Source organism: Lissotriton vulgaris, chromosome 4_1 (genome assembly GCF_964263255.1).
Source record: "Lissotriton vulgaris chromosome 4_1, aLisVul1.2, whole genome shotgun sequence".
Lineage (NCBI taxonomy): Eukaryota > Metazoa > Chordata > Amphibia > Caudata > Salamandridae > Lissotriton > Lissotriton vulgaris.
This window is the reverse complement of record NC_141691.1, coordinates 1,939,127,289-1,939,154,330: the sequence shown is the minus strand read 5'-3', so window position 1 is coordinate 1,939,154,330 and position 27,042 is coordinate 1,939,127,289. Positions and strand designations below refer to the sequence as shown.

Below are 27,042 nucleotides of genomic sequence, written 5' to 3'. Positions count from 1 at the left end.
AACTAAGCCTTTTCAAGGGGAAGGGGAGTCGCATATTAACAAAAGTTCCAGCTTTCTCGTACCTGCGAATCCTGTTTCACTCCAGCACAAATTGGAAACCTCTCATTCAAGCCAAAAATTCTGAATTTTTTGGTCGTCTACCTAATGTTTTTTATGGTACCGTTAACTGGGAGTGTATTAATGTTGAACACCTGCAGATTATTGAGAATAATTGTTTCCGGCCCCACTTAAGTGACCCACAAAGTATTCTATCATACATAGTTCACAGGCTGTTGGGAGTTAGTTGTTTCTCCAACATTGTGGCCCTTTGTCCCCTCCTGTGTTGGGTAGCAGTTTAGATTAGAGTAGAAAAACTCAATTGTGAGATCTTGGTAGATTGTCTCTCCCTCAATAAATCTCAACAAATCCCTTGGCTAAAGTATGTTGGGGATTCTTGTGACTACCTGGGAGGTGTGCCTTATTTGGTAACCTAGTCGTTTTGGTTAAGTCTGCCCTGATTTGGGTTAAAATAAATTACCTAATGCAGCAAAAAATTCAGGAATTACAAAAAATCGCAGTCCGAGGGTATGTGTTGCTGAAAAGTGTCCCATGCATGGAACCATACCTCACTTTTGTGATCACTAGTAACCATAGCTTTTTGCTGACAAGATTTAGGGAAAATCTATTTGTGTCTAGTCGCTCCCAAACGATGGACATATGTAAATGATTTAGGTTCTTTCTGCTGTGACCATGTGTCTCCGCAAGATGCCTTGCACGTTTTATTGTTTGGTAGGTATTATGAGAAATCCAGGAAGGAATATGTTATCCCTCTCCTAAAGGGTTGAAATATCTGCCTAGTGTGTGACACTTTTTACCTATACTGCCACTTTTTTCTAAAAATAGTGTTTTTAAATTGAGGTTTTTTCTGGCTGATTGATTTTATACTTATTATATTTAAACAACTTATATTATCATAGTATGTTTTTGTATGTTGCACTCATTTTATTATGTCTGTACTTTTTATGGTAACGTGCATTAATCGAATAAAGGAATTTAAATGAGTATTCCACTGTTTAATATTCCATTCTATTATTTTGCCACATTGCAGCATAAATGAATGGGGGCAACTATTAAAAATAAGACTTGGTCTCGCCCTGGCAGGGATGTACAATGCTGTCATGTGATATCTTATCACATGACAGACTATGAAGGGACTGCAATGGCTGAGCTCCTTATTATGTGCACTCTGACATCAGAACATGACAAACCTAGTCACGTGTAACAATTTATTAAAGGTGTTTATTGATGTCGCCTGACAACTGTCCTACACCACTGCTACATTCAGAACTGCTGCTATTTCTTCCCAACATGAGGGAAGCTGACGCACAGCGACCCAGACACTGGCTGTGCGCTCCAGGCGCAGTGTACAAAACATTTTGTTACATTTATTAGAAAGAGAGAGGGTGCTCATGTTCCATGCACCAACTTCCTACATCTAATTTACTGGAAATCAGCGGTCTAAACAGAGCCCTGCTACTGCTTTAAAAAAAATAATACTAATAATTAACTGAAATTAAAAAACACCAAAGTAGTTTAGACTACATTAAATAAAGTCATACCTGATGATGGAAAATGGGAAGCAGATTGAGAAATGAAATAACTGGGAACCCACAATGCACTCCAAAGAAAATGTGCACAGCAACATTGTCCAGAAGTGGAGAAATGTCATCCTCTTCAAAGAGCTCTAAGCATTTTCATGGCCATGCATAAATAGCTGTACACTCTAGTCTGTTCTATATGCATAGATCACGTTTGGAAGATATTTTTTACACCCTCGTGTTAATGAGGACTTAATGGTTTTGCTTCATCAATGAATGGATAAAGGTTTAGGGAACGTTTCTTGAAATGTTAGAGGTTTATATGAGCAAAGGTGTGCCTCCTTTTAAAAGAACCTCTAACTAGAGGGTTTGGTGATCCAGACTCCTGGGTCCTGCTAACTCGCAGAAAGAATGCATAGCTCCTGGGCGGACATCGGAGAACGACAGAGACCAGCAAACAGGAGAATGTCGGAAATAAAATTTGAGCTTAAGTAGCAACAATGGACTTGAATAGTTCATTACATTATTATTTGAAATCTTAATCCGAAGTCAACTATTTACTCAATAACATTGGCCACTATTATTCTTGTGTTAATGTGTAAAGGCTGCCTCATGTCAGTGAGAACTCACCATTTGGTTCAGACTGTGCATGTAATATTCATTTAACGTGAAATATTTGAGTAAGGGGAAGAGTTGCACGTGGATTAAACAAGGTGCTGCATAGACATTTATCTGTCAATGAGTCTGCATTGACTGCCATTGCCAATTACAATCTTGGAGTGGAAGGAATGCAAGTCCATAAAAATGGAGGGGGCAGAGATGCATAATTAAGTAGCTACAAGGTGCAGGAAATACAAAAATGGAGCGAGAGGGGATTCACAGAGACAGTGGTCAAACTTTGGGCTTGAGCTATTATTGTGTGGTAATGGTAAGCCCTCTAAATTCGGCACAATATTTTCATACTATAGATGCATCAACTGGCTCAGTTTCCTTCTCCAGGGATGCTACACTGTGGAGAATTCCACAATTAGAAATTTCCTCTTGATTTTCCATTGTCACCAAACCGAAACGAAACTCTAAACATCTAATGAGGTCTAACAAAGACTAGCCTAAAAATTGCTGGGATTCACTATATCGCTGCCATTTGAATATTGAAGGAGCAAAAACAAGCAATAATACTGTATCAGGAACAGAAATGGGAGTAATGTCCAACCTGTCTTCAGAGATAGCGCCTTATAATATTTTTCATATAATGGACTTTTTACATATACTTTTGAAAACAATTTCAATAATATGTCTGCATGAGGATCTAAATCCTTATTTGGCCAGTTTATAAAGAGTAAGCTATGAGTGGAAAAAATCTAGCAAGATTATGAGCAAGAAACTGTGGTCTTTATTTCAGCTGCAAAGAGGCACAGCACAATTACTGAGGTAGCATGTAACTAGACACCATAATGCGTTGTCATTTGGCTGACGTTTTTTTCAGAAATTTATTTACGGCCCATATCATCTTCAGATCAACACTTCTTTTTTTTTTTTTGTCCTCATCGGGCGATACTTGAAGAGAATTTACCACTTAAGGGGAGCCCTTTCTTCCACACTATTCCTTCCGCAGCCCTTCCCGGGCACACTAGAGTTATCTCATTTCTCATGTGGGAGTATCCCATTGGCCATCAGGCATCCTCTACGCATCTTACCCACTCCTCTTTGTAGGGAGTCGAAACCTGTACCAGCATCTCCCATTTCTTTATTGCTGCTGCACTTCATCATTGGACTTCGTCGGGTCTTAACACACAGGAATTATAACACATTGCCCGTCCAATACAGTTCCCAAATATTCCAAAATTCTAATCTTTTACTAGGTACACCCGCTCTATCCAGAAGATTTATTCTAAGCACTGAATTCACCCATTCTTCCTGTGTAGGCGACTTTGGATTAACCCACTTGACACATATCTCATGCCTAGCGACTAATATCAGTAAGAAAAGAAGGTTTCGTTGCTTTTTTCTTAAACTAGTTCTTCCGCCATCGCCTGTATCTCCCTCCACCCCAAACATAACTAATTGGATCCTTACCCGTATTTCTTGACAGAATACCTCAGAGAGGGTCTCACCCACTGTCTCCCAAAAGCTCTGTAGTCCGGGGCACTACCAGAACATATGGATGTCATCGGCTCATTCTTCATCAGATTTAGGGCACCGATTAACCCCTCTTAACCCCTCTTCTTCTCAATTTAGACATCTTCTTAGGTGTCCAATATGCTCTATGCAAAGTGAATAGATAGTTCTTTTTGAGAGGCGCAGATTTAATGACATCCCCACATGTAGCCGCAGATACTTGCTATAATAAAAATACATCCATCGACTGCAGCGCTTTCCCCCAGATCTCGATGGGTAGGGTGAATTCCTCTCGTCCTTTAGAGATAAAAAGGGCCCAATTCCAGAATGCTACCTCTTTCTTCCAGGTTTCCCCCAGGAATTTCAACTTCAGCTCCAAATTTCCTGCCTTGTCTTTTCCCAGGAATTTAACCCAACTTGTGAGTTTGTAAAATGTAAACTTAGAGAACGCCCGATTAGTCAATACTGCAAGTGATCCCAATCAATGATTGTGGACCCAGACAATAACTGTCCCAATTCCACTACTCTGCCCTCTCTCAGGTGCACTAATAACGCGTCCTTTAAGCATTCCTGTGTTCCAGGCGAATCCCAAATTGGGGCATGTTTACAGTAATAGGCAGACCCCCCAGGATATAGCGGCATGGATTCGCAAATTTAGCGGCACAAATATGGAAATTTAGCGGCAAAATATGGAAATTTTGCAGCATTTTAGTGCCACTTTATTTTACTTGTAATCATTCATTTTCAGCCTTAAATCAATGGAAACTGTTTTAGCAGAGTATTCCACTTTGAATAGGCAACCTGGAATATGGAATAGAGGAAGCAGCCCACAGGTGAAGGCTGTTATCCCTTGGAATTGCAATTGTTCATCTGCCATTTGGGCTTTGCCGGCGAGACCCAGTTACCAACATCACTGCCTCCTGTAATTATATCATAGCACCGGCCATACCATTACCCCCCACACTGATGTCGGAGTCATCTGATTGCCCCCGCACTCACCGGACACAACAGCAACCAACAAACAACATCAACAGGTGACAAACACCATAGGTTGATGACACTACCAAGTCAACATGAAATGGCCCTACAGAAGGGCTGCGCTTCAACACCATTAGCGTGCTGGTGGGCCCTATACCAATTCTTTAGTCAAGGTAGTGTAGTGTGGAACTGTTTGGTGTTGTGTAACTTGTGTCTCCAGCACAGGCCAGGCCGCTGCACGCAGAATAAGATCTTAGTTTCTACATCATGTTCTGCTCAACAGCGATCAGACAAGTTGTTGTGATGAAACTTTACTCTAGATATGAGACCACACAAGCTCAACACTTTTTCACTTTGGAAATAATGTGTTTCCATACAAAGAAAGTGCTGCCAATGCACTCCCTCCCTGAAACACTACACTGCTGCATGGGTGCCCAGCACTGCAGTGAAAGGGGGTGCTGGCAGGTAGTGGGGAGCAGTGATGGAGGCGTACAGGGCCTTAGTACTGGAACAGCAATGGCTGAGTCTGTACACCCTCCTATGGCTGTGCTTCCACAGGCGCTGCAGAGGCACCGGGGCCTGCACCACTCCTGCTTAATACCCAAGTGATTGATCGGCAGAGGTCATTATTAATAGATATCCTCCATTAATGCCCACAGCTGTCTACTACTGTTTAATCCACTACAAGGTCCCTGGATAAAAAGCATGAAAGGTCTCTTCGAGACCTTTAGACTAATCCCCCTAACCAGTGGATTAACCACTAATATTGGGTCTGGAGTAGCGTGCTACTCACCGCAAAGCGCTTCAACGCCTCGTCAGGGGTGTTAAGCACTATATAAAGGCAGTTATATTACAATATGTTTGCGTGTCTCTGCTAGTATTAAAATAGAACCTGTGTTCAGAGTCAGGACTGAAACACATCTGAAAAAGTACTCTAGTACTTAACAAGAGAACCTGGTAGAGTAAATACAGTCCCGGAGTTTACGTGGCACCAAACATAGTGAAATGACACTCGTGACCATCAGACTGCATGCAAATCCTCTCTCGCCGAATAACTAAAATGCATAGCATATTCACCTTACAAATCACAAAACAAAAAAAACGGAGAGGTGTGACTCCTAATAAACAAGAAAAGAGAAGGAGCGTTGACGGCCGATAGCTTTGCTTCTGTGAGAGAAACAAGATCTGATACTGAATAAATCGAATGTATTAGAGGGAAGTGAACAGGTTAAAAAAGCAGTGATCTATCGACGGCCTCACCGAAGCAGCGACCAGTGTGAAATACATTTAACCTGCTACCTGAGCTATACACCCAGAAACTGCGAGAAACGACCTCTGTTCATCACAACACCATTGAAATCCTGTCTCAGACCCCCCAGGATATAGCGGCTTTTGTAAAAATGCCGCAATTTCTACAAAAGTGCCGATTTCGCAGGCACTTTTGTAAAAATCGCTGCATTTTTACAAAAGTGCCGATTTCGCGGCAAACCGCGAAATCGCGAAATCCTAGAAGGTCTGAATAGGCGATCTTCTAGAGATGCCTTAGCTGAACCCATAATCTAATAGCTGATCCCAGGACTTTTACTTTAATTTTCTTGAAAAAATGTTATGTTGCCAAATTTGTAACGAAAATGACTTCTTTCTGGACCTCTCATTGATTGCATGTAACGTGGATAAAAGCAGTAGTCCCTGAATAATACTCTAAAGTTTTTAAAATAAGAAGCCCTATAATATTGGAACAGATCCGGACTGGCTATGCTTCCATACTCCTTTTTTCTCCTTAGCTTCTTCCATGAGATTCTAACCCCTCTCGAAGCCCAAATAAAGCTACTGATATCTCCCTGCATTCTACTTACCCTTTTTTTTTATTTGAGTGGTATCGAGTTAAAGATATACGTGAATTTGGGTAAAATCATCATCTTTACCAAATTAGAACGACCCAAGAATGACAACGGGAGACTCTTCCAAGCATTGAGAAGTTTTTGGGACTCTGTTTGGATTTTATTGAAATTGATTTGAACAATCTTCTTGACATTTCCCACAACCAGAATTCCCAGATATCCTATTTGATATTTTACCAGGGAATCGTTACACTGACTATTTCAGCACATAATCTTTGTCTTTTGCTGGTTTACCTGGTAACCTGATATATTACCAAACTGCTCCAGTGTTTCTATTGTTCTGGGAAGAGAACCATTCAGATCGTCTGTGAATATCATTAAATCATCCGCATAAAGTGCGACCTTCCACACCCAGTTCCCATATCTGAAGGGGGATATGTGGAGGTTTGACCTCAAAGCACTAGATAGGGGCTCTATGTATAAGTTAAACAACAGGGGAGAGAGAGGGTACCCCTGTTTGGTTCCTCTTTCGATACATATCTTCTCTGTAAGCAACCCATTGACTAAAACACATGAGGATAGAGATCTATATAGAGATTTTACTGCTCTAACAAAATTGCTTCCCAGCTTAAAAGCATCTAGAGTTTTATGTAAAAAAACCAGCTAACCCTATCAAATGCCTTGGCGGCATCAAAAGTAATTATCGACATTTCTGACCAGAAGCGAAACTACTTCATACCTGTCCAAAAAACTAACCACCTCAGGCTTTCACTAGCTAAACTGTCAGGATATCGAACCACAACCCTACTAACAGCAGAACTGGTGGGGCCTCTTCTAATCCAGAAAGCAGCTAAAAATCGATCTCTCTTCTCCACAAAATAGGATCTCAACTGTTACAGGCCTACCTCTCATTATCTTGCAATATACCACTGGCCTTTACCTTTATTCAGCACTCAGTTTCCAAACTAGCTTAATAGTAAATAAAATACATTTCAGTTCTTACTTACCTGATTTTATATCCCATGCGATTGCATAATGCAACACAACTGTGGGGTTCACTAAATTGGAAGTTCACAATTTGCCCCCAAATCTAACTTGTACTTGTCAATTCCAGGATGGAGAATTACAAGCAAATTGCAAATGCCTTCACTCAGTCCGAGGGAGCGCTAATCAGAATTATGAGCAACTTGCAACCACAATTTGTGGAGGCAAGCTTCCTCCTTAGGCAAAATGTGTGCTCTACATGTTATTACAATTGTAAATTTGCACCCAAATGGGATTATCTGCCCATTGTTAATCCAAATCATCCAGGTTCTTGTGTTTTGGATTGCCTAAAATCTTGGGTTGAAAGAAATAATTCTGCTTGCAGATGGTGCATGGTGCACGCATTGTCAGAAGTAAAAAGTTGCTTGACTGTTGGGTTCTATTTTTAAACCCCTGTGTCTGTTCAGTATGTATGAAATCCTCCAATAAAGGAATCCTCCCCAGTAGAGAATGCTCTAACAGAATAAAAATCACTATAAGGTATTGAGGCAGAAGTATCTCCCTAAAGAATTCTCAATTGACTGAGAATCCTCCAAAAGAGAGCCTACAGCTTTCGTCACCATTCAAAGGCTTTTTTGGCAAAACTCAAATGTAAACTACAGTATCAATAGACAGTAAACAACAACTTACTCTATATGTTTTTTATATAAAGATACATTTTGGATGTATTGGAACCCAAAGCCATGTCATCATTGAATGTTGCTTTTATATTATTTATATGTAATTTGAATTCATTAATTAATTGATTATTGTATAAACTGTGAAAATAAGTAATCATATCCAAACACAGTATAAATAGGTGTTTAGGCAACTTTATTTGATTGCCAGATTTACTCTTGGATTCTTTAACTTCAATATAAAGAAAAATGTATCTTTATATAAAATAACATATAGAGTAAGTTGTTGTTTACTGTCTATTGATACTGTAGTTCATGTACTGTTTGTTTAGGTCCAGAAGTGTAATTTTCAATTTCCTAAATGTTTTTTTTCACACATAAGCTACTTGCCCCGGTTTAGGAATATTAGTCGGTGGTACCTCTTCTCTTTACACATTCTCAAATGTAAAGCCAAAGTCCTAAATTTGCGTTGTTCAGTGTCAGAGGTTTTTGCTGTCAACTACTTCTTACTCTTCAGTTTCTTGTCAGGCCCATGTGCTATGTGTAAGGCTGCAACAAGCTTTGTAAAGTGTCTTCTAACGAGTAGCAACTTGGACTGGCATACACTTAGACCTCATTACAGGTGCCTCAGACAATATAGTTGTAAGTAGTTCACCCAATTAAATCCAGTATCCAATAATTACAAGTATTTGGTTTAAGTATTTATCAGCTGAGATACATATCAAATATGTCGAGTTTTACACCACAAAATGGTGTACAGCATTCAGACTTTGATGGTTTGGCCACTAAATATAAATGTCCCAGTACTTACCAGGCCTTTGCCACTGTATGGTTTTAGAATCTTAAACAGGGGGGACATCTTGGGGACAATCACTTAACACACCAACTAATTACTGAATGTGCCTCTTACATGCCTTTGTGAATTGGACCCAAAATATAACAAAATACGAATTTATTGTGAATATTCAGGGAATGTTGTTATACAACTACACCATATAGAGAGGACTGTCAACTCTTGTAATAAGTTAGATGTTTCATAGCCAATTAATGAATGCATGATAGACTGTATGACAGAATACTTCTATAGTACTGCTTCATGTACCCATACATGATTTTGTGAACCAGCACTCCTACTTTTAGAAAGCATATATATTTGATATAAATCCTTTACTATAATGATATTTGTATTCTTATTAAAAGATTGAATAGTGATCCTCGAGTAGGGACAGTAATAAATAGACATATACAAATCTGAAGTGGAAGCTGCATTGATGGCTCGTAACTTAAAGGGCGAACATTATAATTCTAAATTGCATAGGTTGTATTCGCTGAAGGACCAGCCCAATTCACTGGGCCAGTTGTTTTTTGGCTAAGTCTGCACCATAGTACTTAAATACACATACATACTTGGTCAAATGGTCAGTTATTCCCCCTCTCCGTGACCGACTGGTGGATTATACAGTCTTAAATGTAGCTGAAGAGCAGAAGTTATGGCCTAAATGAAACTCCAAAACAGTTTAACTTTAGCATACCTATACCACACAATAATAGGCATGACATTTATTTATTTGCTTTTGACATCACTTTCACCGTAAAACAGCTAAGATTAAAGAATTAAACAATATACAAATAAAGACTCTTTAAATTAGCAAAGTATATTCCATTTATATACCGCTCTTTAAATAAGCAAAGTATATTCTATTTATATACCGCTTACTACCCCAGGCGAGACAATGATGAGATTTGCAGAAAATTGCGTGCTACTCTGAAACACAAGATTAGAAGTTAATAGTTAATAGATTAGTAAACGTTTTTTTTACTTTCCTTTGTTTGGCTTTATGCTCTTGATTTCATGTGTCTTTGGTAGTTTATAGTAGGTAAGAAATGATGGAAATGGATTTGAAAGGGGAAGTGGAGTGGAGTGGTGTGGCTCACTGGTTAGAGGCGGCAGACCCGGGAGCAGAAATCGGCCTGGGACCAGGGTTCAATTCCCGACGCAGCAGGGTCGTGGACCAGGGTCAGCGGCCTCGACAATTCTCGCCTCGGTGCCTACTCTAACCTGGGGTCCCAATCGGCAACTCTGGGCATTAGCTAGCCTAATCTCCACAACGGCCCCATCAACGCCGGGGATGCCTGGCTCCACGTTGGGGATTCCCAGTAGGGACCATCCCACAGGGAAAGCCAGGACGGGTTCCCCAGTGGTATACAGCGCCGGGACGCCCCTTTGCTGGGGCAGCTGTGCGCTTTACAAGTATACGACATTCAAGTAGTATGTTGTTTTCATAAGTAGTGATCGTGTGTGTTGGCATATTGGGTGACATGGCAAAACAAGCATTGACATAGCCAATAGGTCTCACTTTTGGGACCTTAAATTGTTTAGCCAGAGCTATTGGCTGTGTCAATGTCTTTAAGCTATGCTGTAGAGCAGCGTGGCTGCTGTGTAGCATGTTAACAAGTTATAATAAAAACGTGATAAAAGCATTTTGTTACCATATATTTCGCCAGTAAACTATTATTTATTTTAACTTTAAACAGACTTTTGATTCATTGTTTTTTAATGTATTTAAAAAATGTTACCACAAAAAATTCATATTTAAGATCTCTGATTTTTTTATGCTTGGTAGTGTGTTTAGGAGCTTATTGTCAGTTAGTAAATAGGTACAATAATATTGCTTACACAGGAATGAGAGGCTAGTAAGGAAACACTCTTACTATAGGTCAGATCTCGAATGTCAACCCGCTGCATGACTTTGGAGGACACACCTAGGGAAGAGCTGACGTAGAAGCCAATTCCTCAACACAATATCCCCTGCAAGCGATAGCGTATGCACTAGCTCATGCTCACACAGGCGAGACCTAAAAATATGTGAGGAGAACGACAATAAATAATTTATCATTTTATTGTGTGCCAAAATGTAATACTTGAGCTGGTCAAATGCAATTAGAAAGACTGAACGTGTTGAACACTGTGAAGAGAACAGAAACATTTGAAAAGATCAGCTACTGTTTTCAAACAAAGTAACACAACCTGTTTTGGCTAATGGAGGTTGGAATGCAGGATGTATGTGGCGATATATGATGCACAAGAGGTGTAGAGAGACGGCCGAATTGCGACCGAAAATTAGCCTAGATACCAAAATAGAAATTGCATTTAATTGCTAAAAAGTAGGCCATTTTTACAAATTGACACAGTTTTGAAGTTGCAAACATACTCGTTAAAATTGTTTTTCAAGGTGTGAACGGCTTCATGGACTTGAACTTGAGGTTGACAATGTTTGTGAGAATATAATTGAAATCACCTGTAAACAGAGCAGTGCAGAAAACAAGCATACAGGGTCTACCTAATGAATACGAATAATAACTAAAGGAGGCAGTGAAAGTGTTCACCAAAGTGCAACATAATGTATCGACTTCAGAAGGATAAGAGGCTGTGGCTAATGCAGTCAGTGGGTGAAAAAATAGTTGCATATCGGTTTTTACATTTGTAAGTAGTTGTATATAGATTGATTTAATGTGTGGACAATGATGATGCACTCAGGAGTACATGAAGGCGGCAGCGGCCGCATTGCATACTGAAGGAGGGGATGGACAAAATTTAATTAAGCATCTCTCATTGTTCTATGATTGCTCATTATGGTTCAGAGTTTAACCGCATCATTTGCCCCCATATATTTATTATCTAATAGATTTGCAACCAAAAACTATGGAGCATTCGAGGTGTTTTAAGGCGACCAGATCAGGTAACTGAAAAGTTGGCTCGGAAGCAGGCAAACGACACACTGCACATTATTTAAAAATTCCAAACAAAGCATATGAATTAAGCTGCTGCCTTTCATGTCACTGCAACGCTGGGATAATGCGCCCCGCTGCCTGTTCCCTTTCTCTCTGGAGAGTTGAGGAGTTCCAGAAATGTGAACTCTGGGTTCGTAAACAACATTTGAGAGGAAAGCAGTAATTCTTCACCATGCACGACTCTCAGGGATCTTAAGCAAGAACAATGCACAACAGTGTCTAAAAGATTCGGGGACACAGCCTTTTCTAACGGCTCGAGGCTGTATGCATAAAACACGAATAGGCTGGCTGGAGTCACACAATGTATAGAGTGATTTCATTTCTACTTGCAATTTAATTTCTTAAGATAAAAGTGGACAAGCATGACCCAATGGTTTATGTTACGTTTTCAAGAACAGTGATTTTTTTTTTGTTTAATAATTTTTTTTATTCAATTTTCAGAGAGAGAAAAACATTATCAAAAAAGTGAATATATTACAAATAAAGTATAACAATCAATATATAAATAGAGGAGAAACAAGTAACAGAGGAGAGAAATTGAGAAGGAGAAAGTGAGGGGAGGGAAAGAAACATAGTAGAGAAATAAGAAAAAGATATATGAATAAAAGATGTATCAAAATAGAAGATTAGTAAGAAGGTATAACTTAAAGCGCTGTTACATGTGTAGAAAGATAAGATGTGAAGGGTAGCCAAAGAATGTCAGATTTAATTTTCTGGGAGAGAGTAAGAGAGGAAACATTAGCAATTCAGTGTTCATCACAAATATAGTTCCACCAAGTTAATGAGGATAGCTTAGAATTATCTTTCCAACATGACAAAATAACTTTAAATTTTAAAGCAATAAATAGGTCAAACAACAGAGAGATAGGAGTAGAATCCTCCAAATCATGTGAAGATGAACCTAGAAAAACATTTTGCAATGATAACAGAATATTCAATTGAAAAACGTTCATACATTTAGACCAAATAGATTGCCAAAACGTCAGTACATTAGAACAATCATAAAATTATTATTATTATATATGCTTCTATAGCGCCTGAATAGACCCCCGAAGGGGTATCTCCGCGCTTTGCCATACAAAAGGAGACCAGCTACTCTGCCCATAAACATTTTTAGTGGGTGGTAGGAGGGGAGTGAATTAGATGCTGGAAAAAAGGTACGTTTTCAGGGTTTTTCGGAAAGACAGGTGATCAGTACTAAGTTTTAATGCGAGGGGCAGGGTGTTCCATAGGACAGGCCCTGTGTATGCTAAGGCCCTGCCTCCTTGCCGAGTTTTTTTAATTTTTGGAACCTTAAGGAGCTGGAGGTTGCTTGATCGTAGTGAACGTCCAGGAACATAAGGAAGGAAGGCTGAGGTGAGATATTTCGGTCCTTTCCCCATCAGGCACTTGTGAATTGTACACAAGATTTTGAATTTGGTCCGCAGTCGCACTGGCAGCCAGTGAAGTTCTGTCAGTAGTGGCCGGGAGGGAGTCCTAGATGGAGCATTCATGACTAACCTCGCGGCCGTATTCTGGACCACCTGTAGTTTGTTAAATTGGCCTTCATTAGCTGACAAAAGAAGGCCATTACAGTAGTCCAGTCTACTGACGACCAGAGCCTGGTGTATTAAGGTGCCAGTGGACTCAGAACAAGACCAACACAAGGGTGAGGAGATAGGGGAAAACTTGGATATACAAACAGGAGTAATAACTGCTCTATTGTAAATAAAATAGAGAGATTGAGATATACGAGCGGCAATAGAAATTCTAAATAACTTAGACCGCAATTTATCCCAAGCAAAGACATAAAGTGATAGAGATAAGTCTGTTTTCCAGGCTAATTCTGTATGAGATTTAGGTCGTTCAGTGACCGGCGGTAACAACATATAATAAATGTGACCAGCTTTAGGCCTATGGTCTTGAGAAATACTATATAACGGTCTAAGAGGAATAAGTGAGGGAGAAACAGAAGGGAAATTGTGAGAGGTTAAGTAGGATTGCAAAGATGTTGAAATTAAAAGGTATTCAAGGAAAAATTTGTCAGGTAAATGATATGCAATTGTAACTCATGGAAGGGAATAACAGAATTATGGTGAATCAATTGATGAATAAAAATAATTCCCTTCTCCTTTCAATGTTTGTAATAAAATGATTTAAGTTTATATTTAAGAAATGTATTATACCAGATAGTAGAGGACAAAAACATTGAAAAGGATCTAGACCATCAGAGAATATATTATATATTAAATGTTGGGAATATTTTAAAATAGGATTATCTGATATGAAAATAGAATTAGGAATTTATATTACATATTGAAAAGAAAAATCTTTTAATAAGGAGCATTCAAAAACAATCCGGCGAGGAATAGGGACATCAGCAAAATAATAAGTTAGGGCAAAAAATCGTCAAATTAAAAATGCACAAGGATAAGATGTAGAATCAGGAAAACGCACACCGCTCTCTGATCTGGGATGTTTAAGTTTCAGAAGAGCAATGTGGGGGTGTTGGAAAGTGGGTTATTGGTAGGGGCAACTGTAGATCTGCCACTGGCAATAAGGCCACTAACACATAGTAGGATTCAGCATACGTCTTAGAACATTGGGGCATATTATCAAGAAACTGCTTTAACATTATCGTCACTTTAGCGGCAGACAACTGCCGCTAAAGTGGCGATAATGGGCTTGATAATACGCCGTTGTGAATTCCCATAGATGCCCATGTTCTGGTGAGAACATAGGCTTCTATGGGAATTCTCTACGGCGTATTATCAAGCGCATTATCGCCACTTTATCGGCAGTTTTATTTCGCTAAAGCAGCGATAATGTTAGCGTTGTGCTTGATATTATGGCCATTATTCCTATGCTCAACACTGGATAACGTGACTGCGATCAGACAGGCTTAAGACAGGTATGTAAAGCATTTAAAAACACCATGTCAGTAAATAATTAAGACACCACACATAATAAAAATTACACACGAATTCATAAGAATAGGAAATATTTTTATCTTTAAAATAACACCAAATCGACAAAAATCCAATGTAGGGAACCAGAGATATGAATTTTCAAAGATTTAATAAAATATAGCACTTAGAAAATTATAGCACCATATTATGATACCTCCTTGCGATAGACCGGGGCAAAGTCAAAGTTTAAGACTGGGTGTGATGGAGCCCTGAGTGGCTACAGCCCCCAGCAGGTCCCGGTCTCAGTTTCTACCTTCACACTTAAGAACTTTTCTGGAGCTTTTCTTCCCGAGGCCCCTCGAAGCTCCCAGCCAGTCAGATTCGGTGAGGGTTCGCCAGCTTGACTTGTGACAAGGTCCCAGTCAACTTCCCTGGACCAGACCTAGAAAATATTTCAAGATTGCTTCAGCGGGACAACCCAGGAATCCAGGCCAGCACGCGATGGAAAGCAGGCGGCTTGGCTCTTGTGGTTGCTCCCGGTCACCTTTTCTGGAGCCTTTCTCTCAGGGTCTCTCGATGCTCCTCATGTAGCCAGATCTGGTGAGGATTGGCCAACTTCAGATTTTCTCTAGTCCCAGTCAATTACTGGAAGGTGGACCTATGAAGCTTTTAGCGGGACCAACCTGGTTGGCTTGGCCGGCTCGCGGTTGAAGGCAGGCGGCCTGGCTGGCCAGATTGAGTCAGTCCCTCTATGGAGCTTTTTTTCAAAGTTAGTCCAAAGTTCTGAAAACTTCTTGGGCCTCATTTATGAAAAGTGACGCATCGCTGCGTGAAAACAACGATGCGTCACTTTTCACTGCGCACTCCTTGCGACACCAATGATGCGTCATATTTAATGTATGACGCATCATGTCGCAAGGACTTACAGATACGTCAGTATTTCTGACGCATCTGTAAGCGCAAAAGTGACGCTTGCTGGAGTGTGTCACAAAAGTGACGCAACTCCAGCAATGCGTCCTTTCACATGGGGAAAGCCCCATGTGAAAGGGCTTGCGTCAGTCTTACGCCTGCTGTGAGGCAGGCGCAAGATTTTGACGCAACCGCATCCTAAAAGTGACGCAGTGAAATCTCATAGATTTCACTGCGTCACTATTACGAGGCTTTTTGCGGGGGAACGCCCCCTCTGCATACATTATACCTGACGCAGGCATAATGTGGCGCAGGGGTTTAAAAAGTGACGCATCTACCTAGATGCGTCACTTTTTAAATATGGCGCAACAAGGCGCATGTTTTACGCCGCCGATGCGTCACAAAAAGTGACGCATCCGCAGCACAAAACTGACGCAAGGCCTCATAAATGAGGCCACTTGAACTTCTTCCTGAAGTTCCTCAAGGGGTTCTCAAACTCACTCCAAGGGCCAGGAAGCTCCCATATGGTCCTTGAAAGTTAAGGACTTCAGTTCCCACAATCCACTGGTACAAAACGCTTACAAATCTACTGATGGGTCTGCAAGGTGTAGATTTTAGTTGGTGATGTTCCAGTTGAGCTCTTTTAACCTGTAGCTTTCAGGGAGTCCACTCTTTAGTTCTTTTCCAGCAAGATAATCCACAGGGCTGTAGTTTCAGATGGTGCAGTCTTCAGAGGTTAGGCCTTAGAGTTCCTTGCACAGCAACATCTTCTCAGCAGGGCACTTCTTCCTTCAGTAAGTTTCAAACAGCAGATCTGGAGGGCTCTGCCCCGCTCAGATACTTATTCAAAATTCTCTGGTTCAAACAGCAGGTCACTCCTGACCAATGAGAGCAGGGTAACTCTTCAAGGCAATGACCACATCCTGTAAATTGTGGAATTATTTTTTCCGGGAGTGCATCAAATCTTCTAAATCCATAATGGCTGATTTTCCAGCAGAGTCAAGACCTGGCTAAACACACCTCCAGGGATGGCTTTTTTCCATAGACTCTCCCACTACTATCTGCACATACCCTCAATAAGCCTAGCCCTGACTCTGGGTGAAAAGTGTAAAATTGTAACTGACACCCAGGCCTCCCATCTGCATTTGCAGAGCCTGGTTTGCGACTCCACCCCCTGGCCTGGCATTCCTATGGAACAGCACACTGCCCTCCTAGCAGAGCTGGTAACCCCAGGGGTTCTACCTTTTCAAAGCAGCCTGGCTAATCTACTTAACTCTGACCAATCAGGGCAGACCACTGAAAGGTTGAATTTAGACTTACAAACAAGAAAGTCTTAAACATTCTTGTATGTACACTTCAGGAAAAATTATATATGATATTGTTAGATTTACTGCAACCATTCTGGGAAGTCTTTGAATGGCCAGTCTAGTCTTCTCCTATCAATAGTTATTAATCAATAACTTCCTACCATATTAACCTATGCAACAAGGCATTTGCAATGGGAAAAATGACTTGGGACATTTTTCCAGCAGCAGGACTTACAAAAACATATTTTATAAGTACTTGCCTTATTTCAACAGGAACCCCCACACCATGCGCAACTAGGGGAGAATTTACGGGGTTTGGATGGGTAGCATTATTGCAGATTCTCCTTTTACTGTGCTCCTAGCATCAAAGTCGAATTTGAGCAGCACTTTACCACAATACGGGTGTACCTTATAGAGAACTGACCCCCACCCCTGGGATACCTAGGGGAGACCCTGGGGGTCCCTAACATGCCAACACATTGTAGGTTATCCATTTTTAAGTGCCTCTATCACCAAAGTCGAATTTGGGCCCAATTTACTTTTGAAAAGCAGTCCTGGCACCCAGGGCTGTTTTTAAACTGACCTCAGGCTTCAGCAGTGCACACATGCAAGTGCAGAAAAAGCTGATGCCCCCTAAACTGCCATGCCTCAGGGTACTGGGGACTTGTAGGTAGTTCAATCCCCTGCCCTGTTATATACTAGGGGCTTATGGGGTAGGTAATGCCAATTACCTGGGTACCCCAGCATACCGTTGTCGTGTTCTTATCTAGGACCCTAATTCGATATTCGTGATTTATGCCCTTGTGAGGTTATAATCAATAATGTCCTGACAAAGGCATAAGAATCAGATTCATATCCAGTAATAGCCCATGCAGTCCAAAGCACAGCACAGCTACTCCCATCGACTCCTAGAAAGCACAACGCGTTCTTTAAACAAAGCAAGCCTCCAGCAGCCCGGGACCCCCCTGCTTTTGTTTTGATTTGAACAAGAACTCCTGAAGTCCTGCAAGAACTGTTAGTTCTTGGTGACGTCTTATGTCCAACCTTACGTCAAACCCGGCACCTTTGAGGTATAAAATACCAACAGTTGCCTTAAGCAAAGACACAGTGGTTTGGAGCAGAGCGGCCATCTACTTGCCCGAGTGCCCGGGGAAGCCGCCCCTCCTGTTTGACGCACTGAGAGAGACGCTGTCTTTTTCTCCAGCCGAGAAAATCCAGCTCCGGTGTTTCCAGCCTACCCTTGCAGGTTGCTGGGATATCGAGTCCTGAGGAAAGAGATACCGGACCTCCCACATTCTATTACCAAGGTACGGAGGTGACTAAACCCTTAGGAGAATTCTTGATGCAGATTCTTGGCAAAATTATCTTAACCAACTTAACTTAACACTGCTACTTACTTGTCCCTTCCCACGTATTAGGCTTAGGTCAGGTACACCGGGGTAGGCGTAGTTAGAAGCACCAGTTGAGCCTTTTAGTCAATGTATTTATGTATGTATATATTTTAACCATTTTAAAGTATCATATGGCTAAGAAACCGTATCAATGCTTTTACAGTATTATATCATAATACTACTTTTACTGTACGCACTTTACTTTACTTTAAGTATTGCAATTGTTGCAATTCATTTCTCTTGCAGGAGAAGGAAGACTGCTCAATAAATAACACCTTTTTATTAAAAACGCCCGTCTCTCTATTTCTCTTCACCTCTGAAGAAACGAAGCATGCACGATTGACTGAGTAAAATATCTATCTATTGTTTCTACGACTCTGACAATAAGTTTTTTCTTGGGGAAACAAAGTTATAATGTTTATACGGTTGTCAGAAACTAATCCCTTCTTGTGTATTTGAGAACGTTTCTAGTGACCTCTGAGCTAGCTGGCACTCACAATTAAGTTTAATATATTCGATAGAGACCTAGTCGACAGAAGTCCTACATCAAATCTATAGGATATATTATTCCAATGCGCAGAGCCTATTGGGAACATAGGAACTATACTACAAGGCGCCCATTGTTTGGTAAGGTACTAATTTAACCCTAGATACCAGAGTAACACAGTCGTGCTTTTCACAGAGACCCCTTTTTTCCCGTAAAATACTCCAACAGATGTATGAAGTGGGTAAAAGGATAAAAAATCCACCATAACTGAGTAGGACGAAAATTCTATTTATTAGTTTTTGGTTTGTTCAACGTTGAAGGATACAGGGGCATATTTACAAGCCATTTGCGCCACTTTTGCGTCACTTTTCCCATGTTAAAAGTGATGCAAAAGTGGCGCTAGGAGCTTGTAAATCTGCCTATGTGTTCCTAAATATTGTGCACCTTATGTTTGTTTCCTTGAAACTTGATCTGCAAACTTCCAGCCAAAAAATGACTGAAAATGGGACCGGTGGAGCTGCAGCAGCTGCAGCCCAACCGGGCTTTGACGTTACAGGTTTTCAACAAGACCCGCATGCTAGACGACCCGCATGCTATAATCATCCCAGAAAACTTAGGGAAAACCATCACTATAAAGCTTATAACAAATGGCCTATCACCAAGAGGTGGTAGAGTGATTTTTGTCATAGAGGCACATGAATATCTGCAGACAGAGGTATTCTATTCATGGATTTTCTTCCCTGAAGCAAATTCAGTAACACATGTGTTTCACTTCTACAAAGTAGAGGAACATCCAACGAAATACACTCCTTTCGAGGATGTTGAAATTCCACTAACTTACCAAGAGCATGCTCTCTGCTTTAAAGGTGCCCTACAACATCAAAATTACATTACCAGGCTCGGTCCACTAGGTAGACCAGGAGCAACATGGCCGGGATTAGCCAGCAATACACCACATCCTGATATTGAAGAAATGTCAGATGCGGAACTATTAGTTACACTAAAACAACTAATCAAAATAGATAGACAATTGGCTCAATATGTCATGCGGACTCTAACAGTCCAACCTCCTAGAAGGATTCCACAACAAACCCCTCAGCAGGGGAACACAAATAAAATTACACCACAGACTACACAATCAGTCATTGGTAAATTTCTCACATCGAGGCAGTATTACCAGATCCTACCCCTCATGAGAAACACAGAATTTTAACAATCTGTTTACCAATGGGGAGCGCACCACACCTGAAGGTGTGTCACACTTGGGGTACAGTCTTTGCTGCAATCTACATAAAAACACATGGTGTTCCATCTATGGGGGTTACACCAGATGTCCTGAAACAGATTTAAAATGAATAGAGGGCAGAGCCTGCTTTAAATCTGGGTATGAAACTAATGAGAGATTTCTAACAGGTCTCAGCTATAATAGTAGCTAATATTAAAGGTGAGGCAGCATCTATGGCGATCTGCCAAAAATTAAGAGAATTTGATGCAACTGAGCAACCATATTAACTGGCCAGAATAATTGAAAAATCCTATGAAGAACTAGGTAGAGATAGTTTGGGTAGGAAACCAATCAAGCCCCAACTAACAGACAGTCCAGAAAAGGTCTTTATTAAAAACACTCTCACTACTCCCAAAAAGAAGTGGGAAAACACTAAACAAACTTCTAAAGAGAAGCTTTCTCAATTCCGAGGTAGGTCTCATCAAAAGGAGCCCTCTGAAAAGAGGTATAATCTCAGGAACAAGGATAATTTTAAAAAACCTGATAGATATCAAGATACTGATACACGTTCCTCTCGTACCATTCAGACTTCCTCACAGAAATCGGAAAGAAGAGGACGGTCAGAACACAAGGAAGAACGCGTGAAGTCCAAAGACGATCAATGCGTTCCAAAAAATAAGAAAACCCAATTCACCAAAAAGAAGGTAGCAGGTCTAAAAATCAGACTCTAACAGTCCAACCTCCTAGACGGATTCCACAACAAACCCCTCAGCAGGGGAACACAAATAAAATTACACCACAGACTACACAATCAGTCATTGGTAAATTGCTCACATCGAGGCAGTATTTCCGGATCCTACCCCTCATGAGAAACACAGAATTCTAACAATCTGTTTACCAATGGGGAGCGCACCACACCTGAAGGTGTGTCACACTTGGGGTACAGTCTTTGCTGCAATCTACATAAAAACACATGGTGTTCCGTCTATGGTGGTTACACCAGATGTCCTGAAACAGATTTAAAATGAATAGAGGGCAGAGCCTGCTTTAAATCTGGGTATGAAACTACTGAGAGATTTCTAACAGGTCTCAGCTATAATAGTAGCTAATATTAAAGGTGAGGCAGCATCTATGGCGATCCGCCAAAAATTAAGAGAATTTGATGCAACTGAGCAACCATATTAACTGGCCAGAATAATTGAAAAATCCTATGAAGAACTAGGTAGAGATAGTTTGGGTAGGAAACCAATCAAGCCCCAACTAACAGACAGTCCAGAAAAGGTATTTATTAAAAACACTCTCACTACTCCCAAAAAGAAGTGGGAAAACACTAAACAAACTTCTAAAGAGAAGCTTTCTCAATCCTGAGGTAGGTCTCATCAAAAGGAGCCCTCTGAAAAGAGGTATAATCTCAAGAACAAGGATAATTGAAAAAAACCTGATAGATATCAAGATACTGATATACGTTCCTCTCGTACCATTCAGACTTCCTCACAGAAATCGGAAAGAAGAGGACGGTCAGAACACAAGGAAGAACGCGTGAAATCCAAAGACGATCAATGCGTTCCAAAAAATAAGAAAACCCAATTCACCAAAAAGAAGGTAGCAGGTCTAAAAATCAGAAATGCAAGGATCTTGAGGGCACAACTCAAGAACAGGGAGTGGGCCCAGACACTGCTGGACACCATAGCTCGCAAGATCTTGAAGGATCACCTGGAGACAGTGGACTTGAATGAGTACATCCAAATTGAAACTGCCGATACCAGGGTTAGTGTACCCCATAAGTTATATGAAGTAACACTCCGGATGGAGGGGGACAAAAAGTAGGAAAATAAGAGCACTCTTTTGGGACAAGATCTCTAAGGGTTATGACATTCTTCTAGCAGAAAAAGACTGGCTACCAAAATTTGTCAGGGAATGCCCACATGTCGAATACATCATTATGCCAGCCTTCTCCAATCATATTCAAATTCACTTAAAATACACCTATGCAAGAAAATGGGCTATAGCCCAGGCTCCAGCATTATATACAAACCATGTAGGATGGGATGAGGATTCACCTCACCATAAAATCCAGTTGAAAACCCAACCAACTGCACAAACGCAGTATCCAGTAAAGCAAGAAGCTAAAAAACAGGTCAGGGAGATATTAGATCAACTTGAATTCCAAGGGGTGATTGAAACATGCACCTCATCAATGAACAATCTTTTGTTTCCTGTCTCCAAACCAGACAATACATATTGTCTAGTTTCGGATTACAGACATTTAAACTCCTGTTGCAAAACCTTTGCAGTACAAAATGCACACAGTGCAGCACTAATGTGCATAAAAAAATATAAAACCACATTAGATATTTCTAACTATTTCTTCTGTCAAAACATTGCACCTGAAATTTATTTATTTATTTATTTTTTTACATTTGTATGGCGCTCAGCTACCCAACAAGCGTTTCCCGGCGCCTATGACATTAGGTTGAACTAAGGTATAAGCGGAGTTAGATTTTAGCTCAGTTGTTCACCTGAAAGCAGGTACTTGACCGCTTTCTCAATTATGGGGACACAGTGTCACTTCTGTTGTCTCCCCCAAGGATTCAAGAATAGTTCGGGGTTATTTTCAGCTAGAGTAACAGAGTTAATATAAACGTATGATGATGAGGCACTCTCTTATGTTGATGACATCTATCAACAGACAATGTCTTGGACCTGCATTTGAACAGAGTGAATACCATTATTCTTGGATTTGCCTCTGAGGGTATAAATTCAACTTTAAGAAATCAAGAATTGCCCACCTCACGTCCTTTTTCTAGGATACGAGTTATCAAGTGAAGGCAAAAGCCTGGCAGCCAATTTTTTAGAAAAGTGTGCGCTGCTCTAACCTCCAATGACGCTGAAAAACTTACAGTCAATTCTAGGTTTCCTAAATTTCGGAAAAACGTACATTCTAAATTACGCATAAAGGGTTAAACCTCTTTACGAATTAATCAAACCTGATTTAAAAACTACTAATTGGACGTAAAAACACACAGTAATTTTGCGTTCAGTACAAACAGACATGTTAGCAACAATGGGGTAACTCTCTTGCTGCAACAGATGTTGAATACGTTTTTGACCCATATTTAAAAACACAAGAATTTCTGCAATACAAACAAGAATGTCCTCTGCCCACTGAGATTCTGCCTTTAGAAAAGTACTATTGTATAATTTATACAGACGGATCAGCACAGCCTGCAATTGGGGGTAAACAAGCTTATAGTTTGTAGCCATCCCGGACTGCTACAAAATCACCCGGAGGGACCGCACCAACAAACCAGGAGGAGGGATTGCCATCATATACAGGAACACCATCAGCGTCATGACCAACACCGAAGACACATCCCCTGTACCGAACACCTTCACTTCCAGATCCACACCAACCCCCAGACCACCCTCAGAGGAACACTCATCTACAGACCCCCGGGCCCACGCGCACAATTCAGCGAAACCATCGCCGACCTCATCAGCCCGCACTCCATAGCCTCACCAGACTACATCCTCCTAGGAGACCTGAGCTTTCACCTAGAAAACAACAACAACAGCGCCACTGCAACACTGCCCGACAACCTCGCCAGCCTTGGGCTCAAGCAACTAGTGAACTCCCCCACTCACCTCGCCGGCCACACCCTCGACGCCATCTTCTCAGCCAGCAACCACTTGGCCTTCAACTATGCCACAGGACTGCATTGGACCGACCACAGCTGCATACACTTCACATTCAAGAGGACCGCATCTCACCACCACACGCTTCGGATACCCCACAGATGCTAGAGCAAAATCACCACGGACCAGCTCACCACATCACTGAGCCATAACCCACCTGCCGACACCAACTTACCCAAAGCCAACACCGCAACGCTCAACCTCGCAAACTGGATCACCAGCTGCACCGACGTCCTCGCTCCCCTAAAAAACACCCACAACAAGGCCACCACCAGAAATCCCTCATGGTTCAAAGACGCCCTCAAAGCCGCAAAGAATTCCTGCCAAACTCGTGAAAAGACCTGGTGCAAAGAACGGACAACGGAAAACATGACAGCCCTCAAAACCGCAACCCGCGAATACCATCAGCAGATCCGGAACACCAAGAGGACATCGCTCAAGGAATGACTAGACAACAACAACCACAACAGCAAGGATCTTTTCAGCATCGTCAAAGAGTTCTCAAACCCTGACGCAACCAACAACGACATCACCCCTATGCAAGACCTCTGCAACTCCCTCGTCACGTTCTTCCACAGCAAGATTGCAGACATACGTGATAGCTTCGGACCCCATCCCCCACTTCCGGACGCCAGCCCAACGAACCCCCTCCACCACCATCAACTCCTGGACCCCATCAGCAGTGAAGACACCATCCACGTCATGAACACCATTCACTCCGGCTCCCCCTCCGACCCATGCCCCCATCACATCTTCAACAAGGCCGACACCATCATCGCACCCCACCTTTGGAACATCATAAACAGCTCCTTCACTTCAGCTTCCATCCCGTAGAGCTGGAAGCACGCTGAGATCAACGCCCTCGTGGAAAAACCCACCGCAGACCCCAGGGGCCTCAAGAACTTCCGACCGAACTCACTTCTCCCCTTCCCAGCTAAAGTCATCGAGAAGACCATCAACAAACAGCTGACCGCCTTCCTCGAGGACAACAACTCGCTCAATAAATCCCTTTTATTGAAAACGCCTGTCTCTCTATTTTCTCTGCACCTCTGATAAAACGAAGCATGCACAATTGACTGAGTAAAATATCTATCTATTGTTTCCACGACTCTGAAGGTACGTTTATTCTTGGGTAAACAAAGTTGTCATGTTTATGCGGTTGTCAGAAACGAATCCCTTATTGTGTATTCGAGAAAGTTTCTAGTGACCTCTGAAGCTAGCTGGCACTCACAATTAAGTTTAATATATTCAATACAGACCTAGTCGACGTAAGTCCTACGTCAAATCTATAGGATGTAATATTCCAATGCACAGAGACCACTGGGAATCTAGGAGCTACACTGCAGTAGAATATCATCAAGAAAAAGAAACAAACATAAAAAAGTAGAAAAGGGATAGTAAAGAAGAAAAGAAAAGGAAAAAGGAATAGATAGAAGAGAAGATAGATCAAGGAAAGAGATCCAGATCTAAGAGGGAAAAGTAATGAATGAAGCATGGGGCGCAACAGCACCGAAGACAGATGGAACGACAGAGAGGAGGATATGAAAAAATAGAATTATGAACAGCCATACGGAATGAGATAAAGAAAAGAGGCAGGAGACTTAGAGACAGTGGGAAGAACCATCAGCAGAATTCATTGAGAGGCTTTGGAGAAAAGACTACAATTTAGTAGGATCATCAAAAGAACGTCTGGAGGCCCCGTGAGTAATTTTACACAGGCAAGGATGAAGAATGCCATAATGAATATACAATTGTGTCATCTGAGGATAGAGAGCCAAAAATTATTTTCTTCTTGCATTGGTGTCACTGGAGAGATCCTGTGAAAGCTAGACGGTGTGACTAGACCAAATGAGGCGACGTTTCACTTTAGCTGCTGAAAGAACACGCATGAGATCAGTAAATTCTAGAAACAGCATTATGAATACTCTGGGTCTGGAAGAATTTGATTGAAAACGTCCAAGGCGATATGCAAGTTTTATATTTAGTGGAGGTTCTGGAGTAAGATCCAAACGTTCTGACAGAAATTTAGACCCTCTAGATTTTGCGGTAGTCCATAAAGATTTAGGTTATTACGTCTATTATTATTTTCAAGACCCTCAGTGTGAAGCTTGAGACGTTCGATTTCCTGCTCCAAAACAGGGATCTTAGTAGATACATCGTATAAATCACTGATGCGTTGCTCCATGTCAAGTACCTAAGCTTCCATACTAAACCACCTGTCCTCTATTTGCTGGAGTATCTCATTGGTTGTGTATATGAACGATTTCAACCCCCTCACCTCATCCATAATGATATCAAGGACAGGATTTTGAAATGATAAGATGGGAGAGGGGGGATCATTCTTAGCTCTCTTGGGTTTAGTACCTGAAGACGAGGCTCTGACAGAAAGTGGAACTTCACTAGCCATCGTGAAAGGTCGAGAGGGATGAGAAACAATTTTACCAGAGGTTTCAACTCGCTCATGAGCTTAATAAGAACACAGCATAAGTATATGAAGGTCCAGAAAAGAATGCCAGTAGTCAGAGAAAAATATGTCACTTTCCGTCTGTACTCTGAGATAAGAAAAAAGGTGCACAGTCAACACAGTCAATACAGAAGGATAATAAAAAGTGGAGTGTGAGGTATCTTCATGAGGTAAAAATAGTGAAGGAAAACCGGTCAAAAAGTCATAATATGCCTCATATTTGTTGAGAAAAGCAAGAAAAACAACGTTGCCGTACATTTAGAAGATAAAACGTTGGTTTATCACAGAGGCAGGAAGGTGTGACAAGGCTAGAAAGGCAACAACACACATTTATATGAAGAGGAGACCAGGAGCTCAAAAAATCGAATAAAACTGAGCACAGATTAGAGGATTTCCATGTATTCTATTACATCAACTAAATGTTGCTTGAGAAAATCAAATTCTATGAAAAACGTAGTGAAAAATGGTTTATGCAAAATCAATACATTAGAGGATCCATAGGATGTATGAAACGTTGCTGTGCGTTTAAATATTAAAAACAGAGGTTTACCTTAGGAGAAAGTGGTGATTTGAGCGGCAGCCACAAAATGGTGGCGACTCGCGTTAGAATGAGGTAAAATCCCAGCCGCTGGTTCGTTGCAGACTGCAAATTAAGTTGGAATGGCTCCATTTACCGTTCCGACCTTTCAGGAGCACGAATCCAGCATC

General features: G+C 41.2%; 1 protein-coding gene across 1 annotated transcript in view; it reads left to right on the top strand.

Annotated features, from left to right (window-relative positions):
- Positions 1-27,042, top strand: part of FAM135B (family with sequence similarity 135 member B) — an 861,083-nt gene that overhangs the window by 345,798 nt on the left and 488,243 nt on the right. The window lies entirely within an intron of this gene.